Genomic DNA, 15,987 nt, shown 5'->3' on the forward strand with positions numbered 1-15,987 from the left:
GATTAAGTGATTTGAGTAAAATCCCAGGATGTTGAGCTATGCAGAGTCTCAAACCTGACTCTTCAAGTCCAAATGCGGCAGCTCTGACCATAGCGCCATATTCTCTGCCAGCTGGGACTTCTTCGCTGCTCACTGCTAGTTCGTTCTAAGCTGTTTTTTGGGCATGGCAGGGTGGTCAAGCCCTATTTATTTAGGAAGGTTGTGCTCAAATCTAAATATAAATAAGGGGATGGCATATGACTATTTAAGCAATTGTGACTCAAAGTCTTGCCTCTTTATCCCTGTCATGCTGCCCTGCCTGGATAGAATTGCCCACGAGACAGTTTTTCCTATAAACCAAAATCCTGCATGATGTGCATGATGGATCAGTTTATTAGCAAGGGCTTATTTTAGTATTTCTGATATGTTTTGTTTCTGTGTCATGGTGAAAATTAAGGAACTATGGGCCAGATGTATCAAAAGGTTTTACCCACTCTGCGCCTATGGGAATAATGTTCATATTTTGTGCTGGATTAATTTTTGAACTTTAGCAAGAATAACAAATAAGTCAAGATATTTACACTTCCCAAAGGTGTGTTCTCCATGGAAGATGAGAACTGTGTAATTGCACTTTTACTTCTATTGATTGATCAACATTTGGTCATATGTGCTTTGAAATAATAAATGTATATGTTTTTAGGAAATATTATGTGCATAAGACTGATTAGGCAAACATAAACTAATGGTCATCAGAGTGACACATATAGTCCTTTCCTTTTTCCCTGCGCTTGTGCACTTTGGGTTGTTCTGCGTCAAAACACATACCCTTACAGATACCCTTGCATGATAGTGCAAGGGTGTGTTCTGTCAAGCATAGGTTTTGCACTCAAACAAGAACACTTATAGTACCAAAACTATGCTAATACTTCTGCCACTTTGTATGTGTGCTGTACAGTACACAAATGCAGAGATGGAAGAATATGGAGACTTTTATAAGTTCCTCTTTTGTTATGCCTGCTTTTAGGAGGTGTAATTTTTTGGCATAAATCCCTGTTTACAAATGTTAGAGGATAGAGATTTGTGTCAAAACCCATCTGCGGGTGCATGAGAACACCCATGTAGCACCATGATACGCTCCTTTGGCTCAACTTAGTGCAAACTAGAGCACATGCATTACTTTAATCAACTTTCCAATACAAATTATGATTTGTGATGGAAAGTTAATCCAGCCTCTACACTTTGTGTTGGGTTTTTGTCACTTTTGTGATGCTAGCCTGGCGCGAAGTGTTAGTAAATCTGGAATTTGTTTCATGAATATTGACTAATTTTTCCGCCGTCCCATCTGATCTTTTACAAAATTCCCCACCTGACTTCCATTTTCTATTTTCTGCTGGTGCTGAATGATAGGGGAACCAATCCTATCTAGATTACCTTTCCGGTCACCGGCTCTAGTGGTCAATATACCAAAGTGATATCTTGTCCTTCAACAATTTTAGAGTGGATGAGCAAGAGTCAACCGGGCATTAAAAGAGACACTCACTGCAAGTAACTTCAGGCATTTTCTTTGGGCAAGAAATGTCTTTGAAAAGTAAAGCGCATCACATCAGAGCTTTGTTTGAAGAGGTTTATTAGGGCACCAAGCAAACTATATACAGAAAAATATTCCTTTACAACATTTATTACAGTCATTCCGGTAACCATCTTCTAATTTTCGATGAGCTTAGTGTGTTTCCAACAACGCAGTTTATTGAGGCTAATTTAAAAACTGCACTGATGTGACTTGTGTGCAACTTGTTACTCAGTAGCGGCTACTCCACTAAGGTGGAGGAGCATTGCCCCAATGCGTTGCATCAGTGAAGGAAAGGAAAAATAATTGTAACTTGAAATTATTTTCATTTTATTTGTTCCTGCTTTGGCAGCATGGGGGCAGGGTGGGGTGGGGCAGCTCTGTTCACAAAGCACGGCAGGGGAGGTCAGCTATCTCCGGCCAGTCAAGCAGTCATGCACACTTAGCATGTTCTCCACCCAGGCTACATTACAGCATGGGTGGCGAGAACATGTCAAGGCCCCCAGTCACCATCTGAGTGCTGAACTAAGGTGCTCAGAGCAGTGACAATGCTGCATTGCAGTATTGTGATTGGCTCAGGGGAGCCTGGCTTCTTCCTGTTTGGCCAATGGAGGATAGACAATGTGGGAGAGAGCGGCGAGGAGGTAAGTGTATTTCTCTTTTTTACACCCTCTTACCCCCTTGTCCCACACCCTGGCACCCCAGATCCATCCCGGCCGCCACTGTAGTCTGGACACAAAATGCAAGAGTAGAGCTGTGAACTGCAAAGGAAAATTTAGAGATGGGCGAGCCAACAAATTAACAGTGAGAGCCAAGCCAAAAGTAAAGTTATCTCTGGCCGCAAGAGCCTGTGTACAAGCTGAGCCCTGAAAATAATTTCTATGAAAATCATGCAACAAACATCATGTTGGAGTACAGTGAGGTGTCTTTAAAGTCCACAAAAGCAGTTGGAGCACAGGTGTGGGCAGGAAATACTTCTCATCTGATATACTAAGGTGGAACATGAGCGCGTGGTAATTCAATCCTCGGCCACTGTTAGGTGCCCACTCTCATAGCAACACTATGGGAGATTCAGCAGCGCCATGCAGAGATTTGTGCATCACCTCCATGGGCTTACAATAGAAAGGAACGAAGGCTTGTGCTCACAGGCAGGGCCGGACTGGCAGTAGTGGAAATCAGGCGTATCCCGGGAGGCTGGAAGGGTGAGGAGCTGGTTTTGGAGCAGTGGGGGCCAGTTTTGTTACTGGGGGCTTGGTTTGCAGTGGTGCTGCAGTATAGGTTCCCAGTAACATAAGCAGGAGTGCTTCACACTTGAACCCACTACCCCCCTCCCCAGCCCTCCTTCCCCCACTGAGGGGGGCCGGTCTGACAAAATGGTCAGGGCTGCTTTGGGTTCCCAGTCTGGCCCTGCTCACAGGGAACTGTGTGAGTCCATCTTGTGTTGTCAAAAAAGACCAGTAGCCACACTGGAATAAGAGCTTCCGAGAGGGACAGGTTGCTCCCATTGACTGACAGCTAGGCGATCACTTGAGTACACCTTCAGAGTGACCAGGAGATAGCTGACACCTCTTCTGCTAGCTCAAAAACTTTTGATGTTGGGCTAAATTTTTCTATACAATTGAAAAGGTATTGAGTACGCAAAAGTAGGTTCCCCTCATCCATTTTCTTGTAAGTTCTTGTAAGCTCCAGAGGAGCACAATATATTATAATACCTATGAAAATATGATTTAAAATGTACCTTTAAATGACTAAAGAGGAGAGACCCTATCGCTTATGAGTAGTTTATTTGGATGTGCTACATACTGAATATTTAAAGAAAGGTTTGGGGGAGAGGAGAAAGTTGAAATAGTGAGTTCCAGATAAGGACTCAAATGACTAATAATTGGCTTGTAGATACCAGTTTTTAATAAAACCTTATCTATTAGGGAATGTATGAATAAAGGAGATAAGATCCCTTTTGGAATCCAATATTTTATTTGTATTTATGGAGAAGCTCTTTTGCTTAATTTATGTATGTTTTAAATCTTTTTTTGAGCTTGTATTTGTAAATGTGCAATTTTTGTATTCCTATGAGAAAGTTTATAGTACAACTAATAACAGTGTTGATACACACATTGGGGCATTAATGGTGCTGTTTTTATCACGCTGCTTCACGGGCTCGGTAGGCACATATATATGCATTATTGAATTAGGAGAACTAATGATCATGAAAGGTAAGAAACGTGTGAACATCATCTGAACGTCCAATCACACATTTTGGGTTTTGTTGATGTTATTACAGTGTTTGGACTACTCATGGCTAGGTGGATATTGTTGGAAAATGTAGTATCAGTCTGCTGTAGAGAAATCAGCAATATGTAAGCACTCCAGGCGTGCAACACCCTTCAGGGCTAAAAGGGCTTCAGCCCCCACCACCGTGTGTGTCAGCCTGGGCTGATGCAGCTTCAGGACACACAGAGCTTGAGCTGCTGTGGGCATTATGGGCAGTGGCTGGCGCCTTATCTCAGCCTCATCTAAACATATCACAGGACTTTAAAATAATGTACATGCTAATGAGGATTTCAGTTTTTTTCCCACTGGTTCTAGTACCCCTTGCATCCCCACTCTGCCTGTGCCTTTCATTTGCTAATACTTTTGCTGCCACTGTGGGGGAATGCATTTGCAAGTAACGTTAGGCATATTGGGTTGTCTCCCGGCTGGTTTTCTACCGGCAAACCAGTATTTTGATATCTTGGCTGGTGCAAAACTAAGCAAAATCACCTGAAGCCTGTATTTTTATCCACTATCTGTACATACTTCAAGCAGCAAATATAAACAGAAAGCACTTTTAAAGGTATTGTAGGCTTCTTTGACGATCCTTGACTAATAATTAAACATGGGCAGAAAAATCACCGTACAAATGAATACATTTGTTTTTTTCAAATTTAGTTTCACTTCTGGGTCTTGTAGACTTTAAAAACAACAACAAATGGCCTGTATTTTTCTCTTGGAAAGGTGGCAACCCAATACGCATATCGAGAGACTGAAAGCTTGTTGCAGGACCCACAAATCATTTATATCCTCCATCCCTAATTAACGCCATACTAGAAATAGTTTAAATTATATCTGTAACCACACTTGATAATGGTGGATAACATGTTGAGTTACTCAGAGTATCTGGGAATGCCTCCTGCAATCAGAAAACTCACCCATCATTGTCACCGCTCTCTCTTGGCTTTCAAGCTCAGGCTTCACTCACAGTGACCACACAGCACTTACACTCTTCACCATGCACCCATGCCATCCACCCTCCTCTTTCACTGCACTCACACTATCACACCACTCACCCTGCCCTTACATAGCACTCCGCTCACTCGTCACTCTCAACTGATCACCATGCAGTCCCATCACTCACCCCTCACTCTCAGGGATCACACAGTATGTACACCTCTCACCATGCCATCACACAGTTCACTCTACACTCATGACGTTCACACTCCTTTTACCCTGCACTCCCACAAGCACACCGCTAACTCTGCACAAACATGACATTCCAGTCATCTACCACTCTCACCACTCACCCTGCAATCTCACCGATCACCCTGCACTCACAGCGATCACATAGTACTTACACTGCTCACCATGCACTCACACTGTTCACCCTGCTCTCAAGCCGTTAACCCTGCACTCACTAATTCACCCTCCTCTTACCCTGCACTCACACAAGCACACTGCTCACCCTGCATTCATGTGACACTCCATTCACCTCTCATTTCCACTGCTCACCCTGCAGTCTCACCACTTACCTTGCACTCAATCTTATTAAACAAACACATCATTAACCATACATTCAATCTTCACACACTGCACTTTCACCCACACCCAAGTTCAAATGAACACATCACTCACCCCACACTCACTCCTCTCACCCTGCTATCACACAAGCAAATTGCTCACCCTGCACTCACACATGCACTCAGATAGCTCACTCTGCACTCATACGGGTTCACTGCTCCGCCTGCACTCACACAAGCACTCCATTCACCCATCACCCATCCAGCTCACCATGCTTGCACACAGGCACAATAGTCTGCCTGAACTCACTGGGACACAACACTCACTGTGCGCTAACTCCTCTCACCAAGCACTCACAAGTCACTCCAGCAGATCACTTTCCTCTTTCGCTGCTCACCCTGCACTCACACAGGTACACTGGTACTTGTTTTTTTTTACATTGCAAGTTGGGTCTGAAAATCCCAAAATGCAAAGTGTTTCTGGATAAAAAACACTTTTGCCAAAGGAGTCTAGCATTTCATAAGATCAGTTGAAAACTGTGATATTCATTTTAAAAAAGTAAATTAGTTAATAGTGTTGCTCCTTGATTCACATGTGAAACCAAATATAAACACTTTACAGCTATTTTAAGCAAGTGCATTTTTTCATTCACATCATAATTGTAACAAGCATTGACAAGGCCATATGTTATGATTTCTGAATATTGTATGGAGAAAATGAATTTTCGAAGCTTCACTAAAAGGCAAGACAGGTATAGTAGGGGCAGCAACAGTGTTAGCCTTTCTATCTCAATACAAGCAGATATGACTAATAGGAGTGTGAACATGTGTGTGTGTGTCTGTGTGTGTGTGTGTGTGAGTATGACAAATGTACAAAAGAGTGCAAGAGACATGAAATTTAGTGTGAGTGTGTAAAACTGAGTGTGTATACGAATGAGTGTCTGTGAGAGAATGTCTATGTGAATGAGTGCATGTTAGTGTGAGAGTTTATGCGTGCTATGCTCGCAAGTGTGCTGGCAGTCTGGCATTCTGGAGGTTATTCTTGCCTTATGGATGAGGGCACTAATGGCATACGAATGGGAGGTGTTACCCATGGCAGAATACAAGCTCTGACATGCTGTACATAATTTGGTGTGCATCCATAGCAAAATGATGAATCGGATACTTGAGGTAACTATTTTCATAAGAGACCTAATACTCGTTTTATAGGGGGGATCCAATGGAACAATTCTGACCCCTGTATACTGGAGGTAAGTTTTGGAGGTACCCATGACTATTGGGTGGAAAATCCATGGCAAAATTCTGGCACTGGCATATTGTAGGTAGTCCTTGGCATAAGGGACCCACCTATGAAAAAAGGCAGACCCTGGCCTAGTGGAAGTAATTTCTGACTTGTGTCATTTAAAGAAATAGGTTCTATGTCTAGGAAAATCTAGACTTCTCCTGCACATTTTGAAACCACTAGAATATTTCACCATCGACTTCAAGGTCTATGGTGTTTTAGCAAATTTGCCCCAAATTTTTTTTTTTATTCTCTTGGGAGACGCTCACGCTCCCCGAAACAACTTACAAGAAGTCCCTTTACTTGTTTTGCTTGCTGAAATTCATGGGAAGTATCACCCCCACCACTTACAAAGATCTTTAGCCAGCACTAGTGAGAAGAATTGGCAGGGTGCAGAGGGGCAGTTAAGAGTAGAGTCCGCACCGTGTCTGCCGAAAGGACAGAAGCAGAGATTTGGCAATGAAATGACAGCATTGTCTGATCGTAAAATGGATATATTTGCTTACATCTCAAAAGTGGCTAAATGGTCGCTCTCTTTCCCTACCTGTATTTGCTCCTGATTTATAGTCAAAATTGGACCATGTGGTCCGGGCTATCCTAAGAACTCAGTGAATCTGTCGCCCATGGCTGAGGGATCTGGCCATGTGCGGGCTGCCGCAGTTGGGGAGAGTAAACTGAGAAGGTGTTTGTGCAGGAGGAAGGATCGATATGAGACTGTTGAGTCTGTAGTAACCGGGATGTCTGTCAAAGTGCTGGGATGGGAGGGCAGAACAAACTGCCCATTCTGCATGACACAAACGTAAACGTGAAAGCAAAAAAACACAGATGCCTATGCAGCATTACAATAGTTGCTATGCCCATTTTGGAAGAGGGAACATACTTATTAAGAAGGTCTATTTGCCAAAAGGATTAGCCTATGTCACGGGGAACACGGGGAACAACCCCTCGTTGAGGGGGACTGGTGGGCACTCCACGACATGACAAAGCCTGTGATTTATACTCCCCAGGACGATCCGTGGACTTCATCCGACACCGGACCTTCCCCGGAGGACGCCTGTTGCTTTAACTGGGAAACCCTCCCAGTTACTACCGCCCTCTGTGCAGACCTAAGCAGCCGGCAGCCAATAAATATCCTCGAGACAAGGAGCCGGGTGTGTGACGACACCGGAGGAAGTGGAGAGAGCGAGAGCCGAGGTGGAAGAGAGCGACGGCCAGACGACGGGAGAACGGAGGAACCAGCGAGGAGCAGAAGCGATTCGGAGGAGGGAAAGCCGGAGCAAGGAGGTCTCCGCAACCACGCTCCGCCGAGCCACGCTCAAGGGAGAGTGTGGCTATCCCAGGTACGGGATCGCTTCTCGGGCTGGGTCGGGAGGCGGGAGAAGGGAGGGTTGCTCTAGACGCCACCACTCGCCGCCGTGTATATAGTGTGTATACCCCCTCCTCACAAAACACCCCCCCCCACGAGACGCGGACTGGGTCACCGTTGCACTGGTGTGTGTATTCCCTCACTTCCCCTCCTTCACGATTGTGCCTGAACGGGGCGTGAGACTAACGATAGTCTTCTCTTTTCCTTTTGGGCACCGGCACCGGAGCTCCTCCAGTCAGCTGTAAACCACGCCCCACCCACGAGCAAGACTCGGACCCCGGAGATCAGACGACCGCCTCACCAGGAAACCTGACTTGCTTCCCTCCTACATACCTACCCTGTATACGACAATAAAAATCATTCTATACAGCAGCCCACGCTCTAGCGTCCTCCTTCGAACCCGCTTACAGCCTATTAATAAACAAAATGCTTCACGCTGTAGTTAATGCAAACAGTGAGAATGTCATGACCCTACTGCAATATTATTAGCAACACTACAGCGTTGTAGATGAGTCTTCCAATTGTCAACTGCCAGATCGTTATGTTTTTTAGGTGACTAAACTCCCTTCAGGAGCCAACAGGAATAAGACAACCACTGTTTCTCAATGGAAGCACACACCTTCTGCCCAATTAAATACTGTACTCAGAGTAACCAATATGTGGGTGAAGACAAAGCCCCTCTCTTAGATGTGCTTCTTAAATCACTTTTCGTTTGATCACATAAGGCAAGGTGACTATTGCAAAGTGAAGCCAGACCCAAAAAGTAGATCTCTGAATCTCAAAACTTATTTAAATAAAGCGCTTCACAGTGCTATACAAGTATATTAACTTTGTCAAACTACCTCATGGATTAACGCCATGGGTGTCCATGAAATAATTCACTATCCAAAAGCAGTGCAGTGGTTTCACAACACTCTTAGTTTTATTCAAAATCATATGTTTTCATTTCTTTCCTTTCATGCATTTATTCTATAAGATATATATATATTCTTTCACAGTTCCTATTTGAATCATTGTGCTTTTGACTCTCATTGAAATCTTAGTAAGTGAATAACATGGAGCTAGGTAGTGCACAGCGCAAAATTGTCTTGTCGGAATATGTATCCTTTGTAGTAGAGAGCTTAATCATGCAACATAGTCTTTCTAAATTAATATGGAATTTCTTATGGTGTGTTCACTCTGAACATGTATAGTGGATCTGTTAAATGTGTCATTACATGGATACTATACTGATGTATAATTGTGTCACAATTTAATCATTCATGTATAATCATTCAACTCAATATATATTTTTCCAATAACTGTCAATGTCTATTCAGCGCACACCTACAGGAATGGCCACTGCTCAACATTTATATGGTGAGCAGCATGGATGTATCATTTTCTTTTTTTCTGAAGAACAACACAGGAGTAGGTAGCAGGGAAGGCTGAATGCAGCCAAGATACCCAATGCCTAACTTACTTCAGAGGAACTTGCCCTATGTCCTGGAAAGATGACCTATGGCTGAATAGCAGACCATACTCAAGCGACCTGAACATGAAACAGGAGATCTGAAGAGGGAGAGCTGACGATGGGCCTCAACAGACTGGTTAAATGAATTCACATGAAAAAGGGTCATTTCAATATAGCAACTGAAGTGGCAGCACCTTCAGATATTTTGATGCCTTGGCAGCACAGTGAAACTCCTCAAAGGCTCTTACCTTGTGCCTGGCACACCTGCATTCCTTCCAACCCTCCAAATGATTTTATCCCCCCTACTATCCTCTCTATTGCTCAATCATTGCTCAACCACAATTACAGCAGTCCTGTGTAGTTTACTAGAAAACACATCATGAAAACACCAACAGTTACTCACCTTTAGCCTTGTGAACACACAAGACTTCATCAAGACTGCAAAAACATGTAGGCCAGCATGATCACTGGCAGACCCATATCCTGCTCATATATGCAAGAATATCCTCATTAATACCGCTGCATCTAATCCAGCCAGCGATATCAACCATTCTTTGGATAAAGGTGTGTTCTAAAAAGAACTCCCTAAAACAAAGATGGTTTCAAACAAGGTCTCTTTCTAACTTCTAGCCAATAGCCAACAGCCAACTATTTTTAGACAAAAAGATTGAAAGGCCGGTGTCAAAACAAATTGCTACATTCATTAAAGAACATGACCTTCTCTTAGATTATCAAAATGAATTCTGGTATGGCTGTGTCAGAAAAGCAGCACTGACTTTCACATTTGGGAAAACTAAATTATACCTTCAGTCATTAATGGGATGGGAGCATTTTTCTAAACTTGCAATGATAAATATTTCACATGCAAATTATTCTGCCACAGAAGGGATCAGTGAAATGACAAAAAGGATGTTGTCTTGAAATAACTTTGCGAAAACGTGTCTTATGCTCTTTGGATTAAAATCTGTAGAAGTTTTTTCTTAGTTGTCAATGCACTCAATCTGCTTTTCAAAGATCTCTATGAGTAGCCTTGTAACAGCGTAAAATCTACATAAAATGTTTGCTACATTAAAAGGTGTGTCCAATATGTTTGAATTGAAAAGTTTGTCACCTCCTTTTCTGATATTGGCTATAAGGAGAGATCCAATCCCACTTCTGGCAATGCTTTGTTCTGTCCCATTGCTGGAATTGTTGCCCTGCCCCCCAAAATTTGGGTCCAGTTAAGCCCCTGAAACAGCCCTACGGCTAGGGTGAGCTGAAAAGATCATGCTTGTAGAAGAAATGGTAAGCTTTTAAACTGCTGCATGGAAAAATTCTAGAACTCAATAAATTCTGACTTTTTTCACATATTCATTTTTTAATGCAGAAGTGTGACATTCACATGCAGAATTTGTGCAATGTGTAGATTTACTGAGTTCCTAAGAGGCGAGAAGGGTAGCAGTGGGTGTTTTATAAGCATGACAGCAGAGTAGCCAAAAATGCAATTCAAATAATCAAAACAGCCACACATAAGTGTGTGTATATTCAAACACATTTGAAATGTCTTTTCTACATTTATAATCAGCCCCAAGCATACACCAGAATGAGAAAATTGGTACAAATTTAGAGAAGATGCACCAGTATTTTTCTTTTTTGCACGTGGTGTGGTAGAAGAAAAGATCAGTACAAAAAATCGTTTCGTATAAAATTGAAAAGTGAAAACCTTATTTAATTTTTTTCTATTTTGTATCCATATGTACGTGGTTTCTCTGCACTGAGATTGACAGGAAGGAAAGCTAGGCTTATTCATTGTCCACTAAGCTTGAGAGCGTAGTTGCAAACAGGGGATATGTGGACTTGTGCTCTCCAATATAATTCATATATTTATCTCCAACTAGTGGAGAACCTTCTGGGAGCCTTTGTTGAGTGCAGGGGAAATGGGCATTGCCCCTGTGCCATCTGTGGGCTTCAAGGAGCATACCTTATGTAAAGTTACCAGAGGTCTTTAAAATTAGAAGCCCTCCCACAATATGCATATCAACCATTCCCTTCACATAATAGATTACAAGTGGCTCAATTAACTCTGCCTGCTCCTGGTAAGGGGTTCAAAATAGTCCAATTTAGGTCTTGTCCCCAACCAATGGTCACTACCCCAATAAAATGTGCATTCCGGTGCCTCCAAATCAGCAGCTGTGATGAAGTGTTTCTGAAAAATGCCTTTTGGTGTATAGACAAGTTTCTAAGTTATGTGTTTTCCTCTGGCATCTATGACAGCAAGGATGCCTTAACCAACAGCCATCAAGGATATCAATAGTTTCCAATCTAGACATTCTCCAGTTTGCTGGCAGATCATATCCCAGGGTTACATTATCTCACAAACTTTAAAGCAGAATTCCAGCACTTCTGCCAGCATGAACACAAGCTTCACTTGTTGCTGGTTAGAGTCTCACTACTCTACTCATTAAGCACAAGGACTCTTGGATGTTGTGTATATAGGATGGCAACACACACCTTCCTCTCTAACCAAATTCACATCATTAGGGAAACTGGCCATATTATGAAGCTACCTCATTGACCTCAGAAGGAGAGATCTCAGCTCAGTACGGTGGAGTGCCTCTTCCAGATCATGATCTAGTTTACACTGGATTTACTATAGTTCAGAAACCTTGGGGATGTTAAACTGTTTCAACTTTCTTTACTAGCTATAGGAATTTCACAAATTAGAAAACCAGTTTAGTGTCTTGTATGTTGCTCACGGTGCAGCTGACTGTGTTTCAAATCAGTGAAGCACCATTGAGATGAAGACGTATGATCCACAACTATACCCATGTACACACGTTTCTCAGGTGACACTCTAAAAGACTATTTAAAGGACACTAAAAAGGCATGTTGAACAAAGAGACAAAATGTAAGTGCATTAGAGTCGAGCAGATTCTTTAGGACCTTCTGGCACAAAGTGTAATTGATTACAGTCCTATGACTCAAGCGTTATTAAAAGGAAAGTATTGATTAGTGGATACAAGGATGTTTGAATTGAGGATTTAATACTCTAATTTATCTAACTCCTGGAATACACTCACCAGTCACGTATTGGTGGTTCAGGTAAGAATTCTGGATACTGTTCTTCCACATTTAAATGCCATTGTCACCTCCACCTCCTGTGGAGTGCTAAATAATATCATGAACTTAGTACTGGTTTCATAAATCACTGATGAGAAACCTATATCTGTCTCAGAAGATCTGTGCTTCACTAAATACTGGTGCTACACTAAAGTAACATACATTTTTAATATTTTAAAACTCCACTGGCTCAATACAATATTCCCCAAAATCTCAAGACTGGTAGCTTTCATAATACCACACATATACCTGTTAAATGTGATGAAATGTTTTAATTAAATTCTGCTGTATTTGTGTTGTTTGTAAATTTTATTGGAGGTATTTTATAATGTTTTTTGGGTGGAGGGTCTTACAACAGTACACAAAAAGAAGAATTTATCACATACGTAGAAACACAAAAGAACTATGCAACTTTAAAACTTAACATAATTGCCATTTGGAAGTAAACATTGATTATTTGAGTGATCTATATCATATTACATAAATTGATAGAAAAGGGAAAGCCAGTAGAAATGTGGGAAGAACAAAGGATTAATGGAGAATGAGTATTGAGATGCAGTTTATTTTATATTAACTACATAAGCATGACTGTCCTGAAGTGACATAGTGGTAAAAAGTTGTATAAAAGTTTTCACTATTAGACGTGCAATATCTTCCTGGTTATCTACCTTATTCACACACTTATAAGCAAGTTAAAATGTCGTTTTCTAGATCTTCTTTAAAAAGCTCTAATCAAGAACTTATTTCTCTTAAAGGGCTGAAGACATGATGACATCATGAAACTGCAGTAAGCACTCATATTCAGGAGCCATCTTTTAGGTTTCCTAGATAACATAACATGGGTTTCCTCAAATAAGAGTTTTTGTTCATAAATAAGATTAAAAATCAGAAAGATTAAGCAATGTGCCAGGCTCATCTGGTATGCACAATATAAGATGTAATTTTCCTACAACCACAAAAGTCTTTGAGGGAAAAGGGCACATTGGTCCATGACTTCCATTATGCTGTTGTCAACTTCAGCACTCCCGGTAAGACGCCCAAGATAAGCCTCACCTCATCACTCTGGTTTTCATGACTCTTACTCTTCTTCAAGGGTTTGTCTTTAAGTTGGGAACATATTAAATTGCAGGAAATATATCAGTGCTCTCCATCTCTGACGTCACTCTGGGGTGGTTATAAGTGTTTTAAATAAAGTTTAAATGAATATAAATAAAGGTGATTCTGTGGTGTCTAGAATATATCATTTAAAACCTTAGCCTCTTTTATACAAAGCTGATTTCTTCCCTGTGAAAAGAGTGGCTAGAGGCCGTCTACCCATGTGTCTCACTGAGTCAGTGGTTAATTTGTAAAATATAAAAGTGCTGGGGCTCTTCTCAGGAGGCAGCGCTAACAGGAGAAATGTGCTGGTGCAAACTGCCTCCTGACTAGAGCCCAGGCACTTATTATTCCGGAGAGGACTTGGCCTAATGGTTAGAGCAGCCGATTTCGGACCTGGGGAACCGGGTTCGAGTCTTGGCATGGCTCAACATTCTGTGATTCTGTGGAAAATCATGTGCCTTACAAATGAGTGTGTCCTTAACTTGTGCGATAGGCGCCGGTGCTGAGCACTGGAAAGCCCTGGCTCAAATTAAACACTGCACTGAATTGTGCCCTGTGGATTCCACAGCAAGTGCAGCGGTTCATAATGTGCGTGTGTGTTCTTTGTAAATTTCATTGGAGGTATTTTGTGTGGCTCCTCCTTTTTTTCTCGTCTTGTGCACGTATGTTTAGCAACATATAATTCTTTCCTTCCTCTGTACTGCCAAGTGCCCCAAGGTGCTAGATCCACGGATACTGTCCCAGTGCATTTGCTGTCCATGAAGAGCAGCTTAAAGCAGAAAAGTGATGTTTTGTTGAGGTGAAATTTTGCAGCTACGAATCCTCCCAGGTTCTGCATTCTTCCAACCACATAAGGTACAATCCAAATAACTTATTAAAGAGGGTGCGTGTGCAGTTTATAAGTGTATAATGCCTGTCCGTCTAAGTGAGCTGGTGCTGGGGCCCGAGACAGCCGGAAGAGTCCAGTGACCCGTGCGAACAGGATCGGTGCTGGAGCCTGACGCCCTCACATAGCGGACCACCCCAGAGACTACAACTCCCAGGGGGGCATTGCGGCAGGGAGGAAGTCACGCACCAGCTTCGCGCCATTCGGCGCGTAAAAATCCGGCGGACCTCCCGCGGTGCGGGACGTGTGCGGGCTTGCCCGGGCATCGCCCGGGCCAAGTGCGGGCCCGTCCTTGCCCGTCATTGCCTGGAGGAGGCTGGGCTGGTTCGCGGCTCTTGGTCTTCCAGCAGGACATCCTAACATGTATACTTATGGTAATTTATGAGACTTTGATTAGTGTCGCGATTGTTAAATAGTTAGTTTATCTGTAGCAGGGTATACATTGGAACTGCAAAGACCCACATTGCTTATGTCCAGCGTGCTTTGTCGTTTGCTCTGAAGTGTTGGGCTAGAGCAGTTAGTTGTTGTATAAGTTCGCCTAGGAGCTTCAAACTAACACCAGAGGTGCTTTGTTTATGAAACTCTTTGACTAATAGCTAATTTATAAAAACGGAGCAAGGGGGTTAACTGTGGATATTAACATGGGGAAAAGAAAACTTCATATCTCCGTCCCTGGCCAAAAATCAAAAAAGGTACCTGATCTTTAATGAAATACCTGACGGGGGCGGTGGGCGTTCTAGAGAAACAAATTATTAATGTGGAGGAGGCTTTAAATAAAGAGTCGCAAACCCTGACTATTAACATGAATGCTAGTACACGCACTCATGACCAGCGCGTGGGGGGATAGAATCCCTAGCAACAAATTTGGGTCTTTCTAATGTCTCTAATGGTTGTGTTCAGGCAGGGAGCGACGAAATTTCTTTAATGGATCATGACGTCGCAACAGTACCCCCACCAAAACGACCATGCAACTTTAAGAAAAAAGAGACCCCTATAGAATTATCTCCACTGATACATGAGGTTCTGATTATACCAATTACCCCAAGTTTTAATCCTGGGTTAAGTGTGGGAAAGGATCCCCCTGTTGTTATCAATGCTAAAGAGCATGCATCTTGCTCCAAAAATAAAAATAAAAACAAAAGCAAAGGTCAAAATTCTAACAGTATGCAAGGGATAACAATTATGCTTACCCAGTTAACTTCTTTTGTTAAAGAGTCCATTGGCACCCTGGTTTCGAGACTAGAAAAAATTGAGTCAGATTTGGCATCAATCTCGAAGTCCCTTATGGTGGGTTTAGATAATAACTGCAGTCAGAAAACATACACAGCTATCACTTCACGCAGAGTACAGATTACTGAGAGAGTCAGCTCATTTCCAGATCCCATGTCAATGACACTAACAGCCTCTTTTAAGGGTATCCAGGTGAATGAGGGAGTAAAGGAGGCTAGTGATTTGAAAAAGGGTGGTTTACCTCCATCTAATAA

The sequence above is a fragment of the Triturus cristatus genome, chromosome 10, assembly GCF_964204655.1.
Source record: "Triturus cristatus chromosome 10, aTriCri1.1, whole genome shotgun sequence".
In the NCBI taxonomy this organism is placed as follows: domain Eukaryota; kingdom Metazoa; phylum Chordata; class Amphibia; order Caudata; family Salamandridae; genus Triturus; species Triturus cristatus.